The sequence below is a fragment of the Urtica dioica genome, chromosome 2, assembly GCF_054948205.1.
Source record: "Urtica dioica subsp. dioica isolate 48M chromosome 2, U.dioica_male_clone48M_v1_H2, whole genome shotgun sequence".
Lineage (NCBI taxonomy): Eukaryota > Viridiplantae > Streptophyta > Magnoliopsida > Rosales > Urticaceae > Urtica > Urtica dioica.
Window position 1 is genome coordinate 9,053,440 of NC_142757.1, and position 8,881 is coordinate 9,062,320.

An 8,881-nucleotide genomic window follows, 5' to 3' on the forward strand; every position below is an offset into this window, starting at 1 on the left:
TCGTTGTTTGAGGCTTTGAATTGAAAATGGATTGCGTATTTCAATTTTTCTCCTTCTGGGTTGACAAATACGATTCCGGCTCCGGATCCGCGGATGTTAGATGCTCCGTCCACGTGGAGGCACCACATAGGCCCGTCCGGGGTAGTTTTCCTTTTCTTTGATGCTTCTGGATTTTCAGCGTCTCTTTCGCATTGGTGGAGGTTCACGTCATACGTGAATTCAGCTATAAAGTCGGCGACAGCTTGTCCTTTGATTGCAACCCTTGGCTGGAACTCTACCCCGTATTCTCCCAATTCTTGAGACCATATTGCCATCCTTGTTGAGGTCCCTTTTTGCAAGGCTTTCTTGATTGGGTATTTCGTCCTTACCATGATCTGGTGAGCTTGAAAATATGGTCGAAGTTTTCTTGCTGCCACTGTCAAAGCAAAGGCTAACTTCTCTATCTCTGGATATCGAGTTTCTGCATCTAGGAGGGCCTTGCTTATGTAGTAGATAGGCCATTGCATTCTTTCTTCTTCTCGGACGAGGACCCCACTTACTGCTCTAGCAGACACCGAGAGATATAGGAACAGGGTCTCGCCGTCCCTTGGCTTTGCTAGGAGTGGCGGCATGGCAAAATAAGCCTTCGGGTCTTGAAACGCTGTCTCGCATTCGTTGCTCCAGACGAAGTTACTTCCTCCTTTGATGGCCTGGAAAAAGGGTTGGCAACGGTCTGTTGCCTTGGAAACAAAACAACTTAGCGCGGCTATACGCCCAGTGAGGCTTTGGACTTCTTTTGCCTTCGTGGGGGATCTCATATCCAATAGGGCCTGGATCTTATCAGGATTAGCCTCTATTCCTCGCTGGTTGACTATGAATCCCAAGAATTTTCCGGATTCGACCCCAAACGCGCATTTGTTTGGATTTAGCTTCATCTTGTATCTTCGGAGGAGTGCGAACGTTTCCTTTAGATCGTTGACATGGTCTGGCGCCTTAAGACTCTTGACGAGCATGTCGTCGACGTAGACTTCCATAGTCTTCCTGATTTGTTTTGCGAACATTTGGTTTACTAAGCGTTGATATGTGGCTCCAGCATTTTTTAACCCAAATGGCATCACCTTGTAGCAAAAAAGTCCTCGGTCAGTGGTGAACGTGGTCTTGAGTTCATCGGGTTTATGCATTCTTATTTGGTTGTATCCGGAATATGCGTCCATGAAACTCATGAGTTCGTGCCCAGCAGTAGAATCGACCAACTTGTCGATTTTTGGTAGGGGAAAACAGTCTTTTGGGCACGCTTTGTTGAGGTCGATATAGTCAATGCATATTCGCCACTTCCCATTGGGTTTCTTCACCATGACCACATTTGAGACCCATTTGGGGAACTTGGCTTCGTGGATAAAATTGGCATCGATCAGTTTTTCTACTTCTTCGTTGATCGCGAGGTATCTTTCGGAGTTGAAAGATCTTCGTTTTTGGATTTTTCCCGCCTCTCCAGGAAGCACATTGAGATGGTGTGCAATGATCTCCGGGTTGATTCCGGGCATGTCTGTGTGTGTCCATGCAAATACATCTTTGTGCTCTTTAAGGAATGTCCCCAGCTGATCTCTTAATTCGGTAGATAGGTGTGCTCCGATTTTGACAACTTGTTCGGGCTTGTCGTCATCGAGTATTACAAAGGAGAGGTCGCTTGATGCTTCCACCTTCTTAGTGTCAACTTCTTCCCTTGGGTCAAGGTCTTTAAACGTCTGGGCCTTGTGGATCTCGTTCGGAAGATCTTTTTTGATCTGGTACACAGTCTTTATCATTTCATCACATTCCTCAGTGATACCGGATTTTCTGTTGCGTGATCCCTGGACGTAGCACATTCTTGAATCAGCCTGATTTCCTTCCATTACCCTTGTTCCCGAGGGTGTTGGAAACTTCATGAGTAGATGGTATGTCGAGGTGAGCGCACGAAGTTTGTTGAGTGTAGGTCGGCTGATGATGATGTTGTGGGCAGAAGGACGATCCACAATTAGGAAGTCAACCAGTCTCGTGGTTTGAGCTCCTCCTTCCATTCCAAAAGTAACTGGGAGAGTGATGGACCCTTCCGTATAGACTCGCTCCCCGGCGAACCCGAAGAGTGGAGTTTTGACTGGGGTCGAGCGGATCTCACCGAGGTTCATCCGTTCGAGAGCTGTTTTGAACAGGATGTCGGCCGAGCTTCCATTGTCAACGAGGATCCTCTTTACCATGTTGTTAGCCACTTGCGCTTTCACGACAATCGCATCATTGTGCGGGTGCATTACTCTGAGAGCTTCTTCTTCAGTGAAGTGAATTGCCTCGTACGGGGTGGTTGGCCATTTACTTTCGGTAAGGTTGATGTGATGGACGTGGGCTTCTCCGGTTGCTGCCCGTGCATAACTCTTCCGCTCATTTGCGGTTTCCCCTGTTTCGGGTCCCCCAAATATGGTCGTCACAATGTTAAGCGGGGCATTTTCCGTGATCCCTTGGGCGCCGCGATTATTGTCGTTATCGGTGGCGGGCCTTTTTCCGCGATCATGTTGCTTTGTTTGAGCGGCATGTCTTCCTTCAATGGTGCTTGGATCAGCGACCATCATTAGGACGAAGTCTTTTAATTTCCCGTCTTGAATGAGGTCTTCAATTTGCCTCCTAAGTTGTATGTAGTCGGCGGTGAGATGACCATGATCCTTGTGGAACTCGCAATACTTCCTTTTGTCTCTCAGCGATGGGTCCTTATACATGGGCTGCGGGTTTGTGAACATGTTCTTGTGTAACGAAAAAATTCTATCTGGTGTGGTCGTAAGTGGAGTAAAGTCCGTGTTTCTTTGGAACTTTTCGACAAGCAGGGGTCGTGTGTTTGACGTAGGGCGAGCGTTTGAGACTGCGACGGTTGTAGCGCGGTTCTTTTTCCTACGCGAGTCGCTGTCGAATTCGTCATCTTCTCTCCGTCGGCTCCCCCTTTCACCAATCTTTCGACTGTCGAGTAATTCGTCAACAGAGATGTGTTGAGTGGCGCGAGTGATAAGTTCTGACATGGTCGTCGGTCGTTGTTTTACTAGCGATATAAGGAAGTTTCCAGTCCTAAGTCCATCGATGAATGCGAAAATAGAATCGTCGTCATCGTAATCGTCTACCTTGTTCGATTCTTCGATGAACCTATTCAAGTAGTGTTGAAGGGTTTCGTGGTTTCCTTGCTTGATGGTTAAGAAATATGACTTTTCTTTCCTTCGAATGCGTGATGCGGCGAAACGTGTGAGAAATTTTTCTTGGAGGTCTTCGAAGGATTGGATCGATCCCCGCTTAAGCCTTTGAAACCACTCGAAGGCGGTTCCAATGAGCGTGAGACAGAATGCTTGGCACATTGTTGAGGGTTACTGTCCTGCCATCTTCATGTTTATTTGATATTGGTGGATATGGTAGGGCGGATCGGTGCTTCCATCGTAGAGTGCCATGTTAGGTGGTCGAAAATTTCCTACGACGTCTTCGGCGAGCACATTAGCAACAAATGGCGAGGCTATGCCTTCAATCATGTTTCTCACGATCGGGGTCCTGGTCTGTGCTGCCCGCAACTCCCGGATTTCCTCTCTTAACATGTTGAACATGTTGGTTGCTTCATTACTTCCAGCATGTGTAGTGGCAGGCGCAAATCTGGTAGTACGTTCTCTCTCGTTTGATCCTTGATCGACTAGAGTGATATGTGCTGCAGGTGGAGTCGCCGTAATTGGTGGGGCGACCTCTTGTGCTCCGCGTATTTCGGAGGTAGCTTGGCGCCTCGGGATCTCCCACCGAGCGTTGAGGTGGCGTCGTAGATCGACGTTAGGCTCTAGACGTCCTGGCGACCTTGTACGCCGTGGTGGAGAAAATCTCCTGACGTCTCCGCTATCTGCTACCTCTTCTCCTTGGCCCAATCTATCGAGAGCAGACCTTCGTGATTCGGCTCTGGTTCCTGCGACGGAGTGGGTCGGTGCCTATGTTCTGCGGTCCATGTTGATCTAGCCCTCGAGCGGTTCTTCGTTCTACCTGGGGGTGGCGGCCGATGTCCCGAATACTTGGGTCAGGGTCGTCGTCCTGTCCGCCTTCGATGTTCGCATTTAGTGTTTGCCCTTGTTCGGGCCTTTGACCCCCGGAGTTAGCGTTTTGCGGGCGTTCTTCTCTTGCATGGGCGTGTAAAGTCATGACCCTCTCCTCTCGATCTCTAGCGAACTCGCTTGCTAGCAGGAAAAGACTGTTCTCGAGGCGCTCCATGCGACTGTCTCGTTCGACGAAGACAGTGTCGAGGGCGGGATTTCTAACGCCGGTGGTATTTGGGTGCGGCAGAGGCGCGGTGCCTGCTGCCGGGACGACGCTTGGTGGCGAGGTTTCTTGGCCGTGCCTAGCTTGAGTTTGGGCCCGTGTGTGAAGTGCTACGCTCTCCGCCTGTTGAGGGGCGTTACTTCCAGAAGCGGCGACGCGGTTGGACATTTTGCAGGAGATTTTTGCCGGAGGAATCTTCCGGTTATGATGATTTGAAAGTCTACCAGGGAGGCTTGTGATGGTTCCGTAGAGGGAGGTGGATTTGCCGGTGGAGAACTCGTGGTTGTTTTCGAGTACCCCTCCTTCTAGCGCCAAAATGTTAAGCCGTTTTTTAGATTTAACATTGGAGGGCACGTGGTGTGCCTGGAATGGTCAAGTGCCTGGTCTCGGGTTGGATCAAATTACTTTTCGAGAGTCCAATGGGCTCAAGGAAATTCGGGACAAAAGCCTAAAACGTCCAAGAGCTTCAGAAGATCTTAGAATCGCAGAGGGAAATAATACTTTGCCTTCTTCTTCGTCGAGAATGTGTTCTTCGCCTTTGATTCCTGGCCTGGAGGTCGAGCCCTGGCCGGAGGTCGACCCTCCCTGGAGGTTGGGCTCGCCCGGAGGTCGAGCTTGGCCTGGAGGTCGTCCCTAAATGGAGGTCGAGCTCGCCTAGGGGGTCGAGCTCGCCTGGGTGGTCGAGCTCGCCTGGGTGGTCGAGCTTACGGTGGAGGTCGAGCTCTCCTGAGGGGTCGAGCTCGCGCTGGAGGTCGAGCTCGTCTGGAGGGTCGAGCTCGCGCTGGAGGTCGAGCTCGTCTGGAGTTTGGCCCCGGCGGGAGGTCGAGCTCGCCTAGGGGGGTGGGGTTCGCCTAGGGGGTCGAGCTCGCCTGGGGGGTTGAGGTCGCGCTGGAGGTCGAGCTCGCCTGGGGTGGTCGAGCTCACGCTGGAAGTCGAGCTCGTCTGGGGGGTTGAGCTCGCGCTGGAAGATCGAGGTCGCTCTGGAGGTCGAGCTCGCCTGGGGGTCGAGCTCGCGCTGGAGGTCGAGCTCGCCTGGGGTGGTCGAGCTCACGCTTGAGGTCGAGTTCGCCCGGGGGGTCGAGCTCACTCTAGAGGTCGAGCTCATCTGGGGGGTCGAGCTCGCGCTGGAGGATCAAGGTCGCTCTGGAGGTCGAGCTCGCCTGGGGGTCGAGCTCGCGCTGGAGGTCGAGCTCGCCTGGGGTGGTCGAGCTCACGCTGGAGGTCGAGTTCGTCCAGGGGGTCGAGCTCACGCTAGAGGTCAAGCTCGCCTGGGGTGGTCGAGCTCACGCTGGAGGTCGAGCTCGCCTGGGGGGTCGAGCTCGCGCTAGAGGATCGAGGTCGCTCTGGAGGTCGAGCTCGCCTGGGGGTCGAGCTCGCGCTGGAGGTCGAGCTCGCCTGGGGTGGTCGAGCTCACGCTGGAGGTCGAGTTCGCCCGGGGGTTCGAGCTCACGCTGGAGGTCGACCCTGGCTGGAGGTCGAGCTCGCCTAGGGGGTTGAGCTCGCCTAGGTGGTCGAGCTCACGCTGGAAGTCGAGCTCGCCTAGGGGGTCGAGCTCGCCTAGGTGGTCGAGCTCACGCTGGAAGTCAAGCTCGCCTGGAGGTTGAGCTCGCCTTGGGGGTCGAGCTCGCGCTGGAGGTCGAGCTCGCCTGGAGGTCGACCCTGGGTGGAGGTTGAGCTCGCCTGGGGGGCGTGACCATGCTCCTCGTGAGCTGCCTACGTATCCGCTTCGCGGGATCAGGTCATGACGTAGTTCAGGATGGGCGTGTTTGCTATGTGCGTGGGTTCCAGGTTTTTTGTGTCTTGGATCTCAAATATTTTTTGTGAGAAAATTCTAGGGAGAAAAGTGGTAGAGAAATATTTGGTATGGATTTGGCTGGTTTTTCTTTTCTCTCTTTCCTTCTTTCTATTTTTTTTCCTTTCTTTTCTCTTTTTTCTGTGTCTCCTCTTTGCTTGAAAAAATGTGGTATTTATAGGCCACATGAGACTTCATTTCCTTTCTTTCCGATAGGCTCTGAGACATTTACATTATTTTTTTATTTTTTTTAAACTATCATCATGAGGAAGCTTGCGATATTGGGTTTGCCTTTGTGCAGCGTTGTTCAATGTTTTGTAGGGGCAGGTAAGTGGGATATGTGAGGAGCATGAGTATATAAGAATTTTGTGTAAAAATGAATTGATTTTATGGGGCATAAACCAATTAAACACATGGGGTGTAAGAGATTTGGTGAGGCTTACGTATCCCATTTGAAGCATTTTTTTTTATCAACTTGTATCTGAACCATATAACAACAATACCTAATTTGGGCTGTGGTGAGAGGTGACACGAGGGATGCAGATTGGGATTTGTTTGGAGTCTATGGTACTCCGTACAAAGAAGAGAAATCGGGGTTTTGGGCCAAGATGACGGTGGAAGTGGGGAAATCTAGGAGGCCTTGGATTCTTTTGGGGGATTTAAACCTTATCCTCTCCGAAGATGAAAAGCGAGGAGGGGTCGCGGTGGCTTGGCACACTTGCAAAATTTTGAGGGGGTTTCTAAGAGATACCGGAGGAGTAGACTTGGGGGCGTGCGGAGATACTTTTACATGGACGAATGGTCAATCGGGAGATGATCGGATTTTCGAGAGATTGGATAGGGTCATTGCTTGCCCGCATTGGCTTCGTAGATTTGGGAAGGCAGGAGTGAAGCATTTTCCTATTTTGGGATCGGATCACGCTCCGATTCTTTTGGATAGCTTCATGTTTGACGAGAAAGGCTTCAAACCCTTTAGATTCTTCGAGGCTTGGGCGGATGACGACGAGTGCCGGGAGATGCTTGAGGCGGCTTGGAGGGGAGCAGGTCGAGGTCCGTGTTCGTGGAGACTTGCAAACAGGATTGAATTGGTTGGTAAATCTCTGAAGACTTGGCAACGAAAGAAGTGGGCGTGTACTAGAAGCCGAGCGGAAGAGTGTGAGAGGAAGCTCACGGAGATTCAAAGCCGGGGTGCGAGGCCTAGTTCGCTTCAAGGAGAGAAGGCTTTGAAAGATGAGTTGGCCTCCTTTCAAAAGACCACAGAGAAGATGTGGCGCCAAAAATCTCGGGAAGTTTGGCTCAAGGAGGGTGACTCAAACACAAAATTCTTTCATGCCGCGACGCTTATACGGAGGAAAAGAAATTATATTGGAGGCATAAAAAATGATGATGAAGAGTGGTTGGGCAATCGGGCAGAGATCGGTAATTTCCTCACCAACAAGTATAGAGAACTCTTCTCGACGGAGAACCCGGAATTCCCCGAAGGCTTGGAAGGGCTAATTCAGCCCATCCTTTGTGAAGCGGACAACAAGGAGTTGGAAGTGATTCCGACGAGTGAAGAAGTGAAGAAGACCGTGTGGGAGATGCATCCCTTGAAAGCGCCCGGTCCGGATGGCCTTCAAGGAGTGTTCTTTCGAAAATATTGGGATATAGTTGGTGGAGATCTCGTCGGGTTCGTCCAAGAGTTTTTCCGAAATGGGAAATTGTTGAAGAAAATGAACTTCGCTCATATTGTCTTGATTCCAAAGACCGGTGGGGCGGATTCTTTTGAGAAATTCAGACCGATAAGTCTTTGCAACTTTAGCTTCAAAGTGATTACCAAGATCTTGACGGCTAGACTTCGGAAGTATTTGGATAAGATGATTTCCCCTTTCCAATCGGCCTTTGTCCCCGGTCGGTGGATAGCGGAGAACACGATTCTTGCCCGGGAAATTATGGAGGCTATGAAGAGGAAGAAGGGGAAGAAGGGATTGATGGGCATCAAGATCGATATGAGCAAAGCGTATGACCGGCTTGAGTGGAGGTTCATATTTCAAGTCTTGAAATGCTTTGGTGCATCGGAAAAGGTCCTAGTGCTTATTGAACAATGTGTTACGACGGCTTCCGCGGCCTTGCTTATCAATGGGGCTCCTCACACAAAATTTTGGCCGACTAGAGGCCTTAGACAAGGTGATCCGTTGTCTCCGTATCTCTTCATAATAGCGTCCGAAGTCTTGAGTAGGATGCTTATGAAAGAGGAGTGGCTTGGGAAGTTTCAGGGTATTAGCATCGGGAGAAATGTTCCGAGCATCTCCCATCTCATGTTTGCGGATGATACTATTATCTTTTGTCAAGCTAAGGAAAATGAAGTGGAAGCGATTATGAAGTGTCTCGAGGTGTACCAAAGATGGTCGGGCCAAAAAATCAACGTTAAAAAATCCGGGGTTATTTACTCGAAGAATTGCAAGGACTGGGAGCGTGAGAGGTTGAACTTGAAGTTGGGAATGAAGTCTTGCGATGAAGATATCACATATTTGGGGAATCCCCTCTTTTTAGATCGAAACCGTTCAAAAAGCTTCAAAGTTCTCAAAGATCGGGTGTATTCTCGCCTTGAAGGATGGATGGCGAAGTCGATTTCCAAAGCGGGTCGAGGTACTCTCATCAAATCGGTTGTCCAAGCTATCCCATCGTATGCTATGTCTACCTTCCGGCTTCCAAAAACCTTTTGGCAAGCCATTGAGAAAGACTCTCGGAAATTTTGGTGGACCGGTGACGTGGCTAAGGAAAAATACATGGCTCTAGTGGCTTGGGATACGTTGTGCAGCCCAAAGAAGAGTG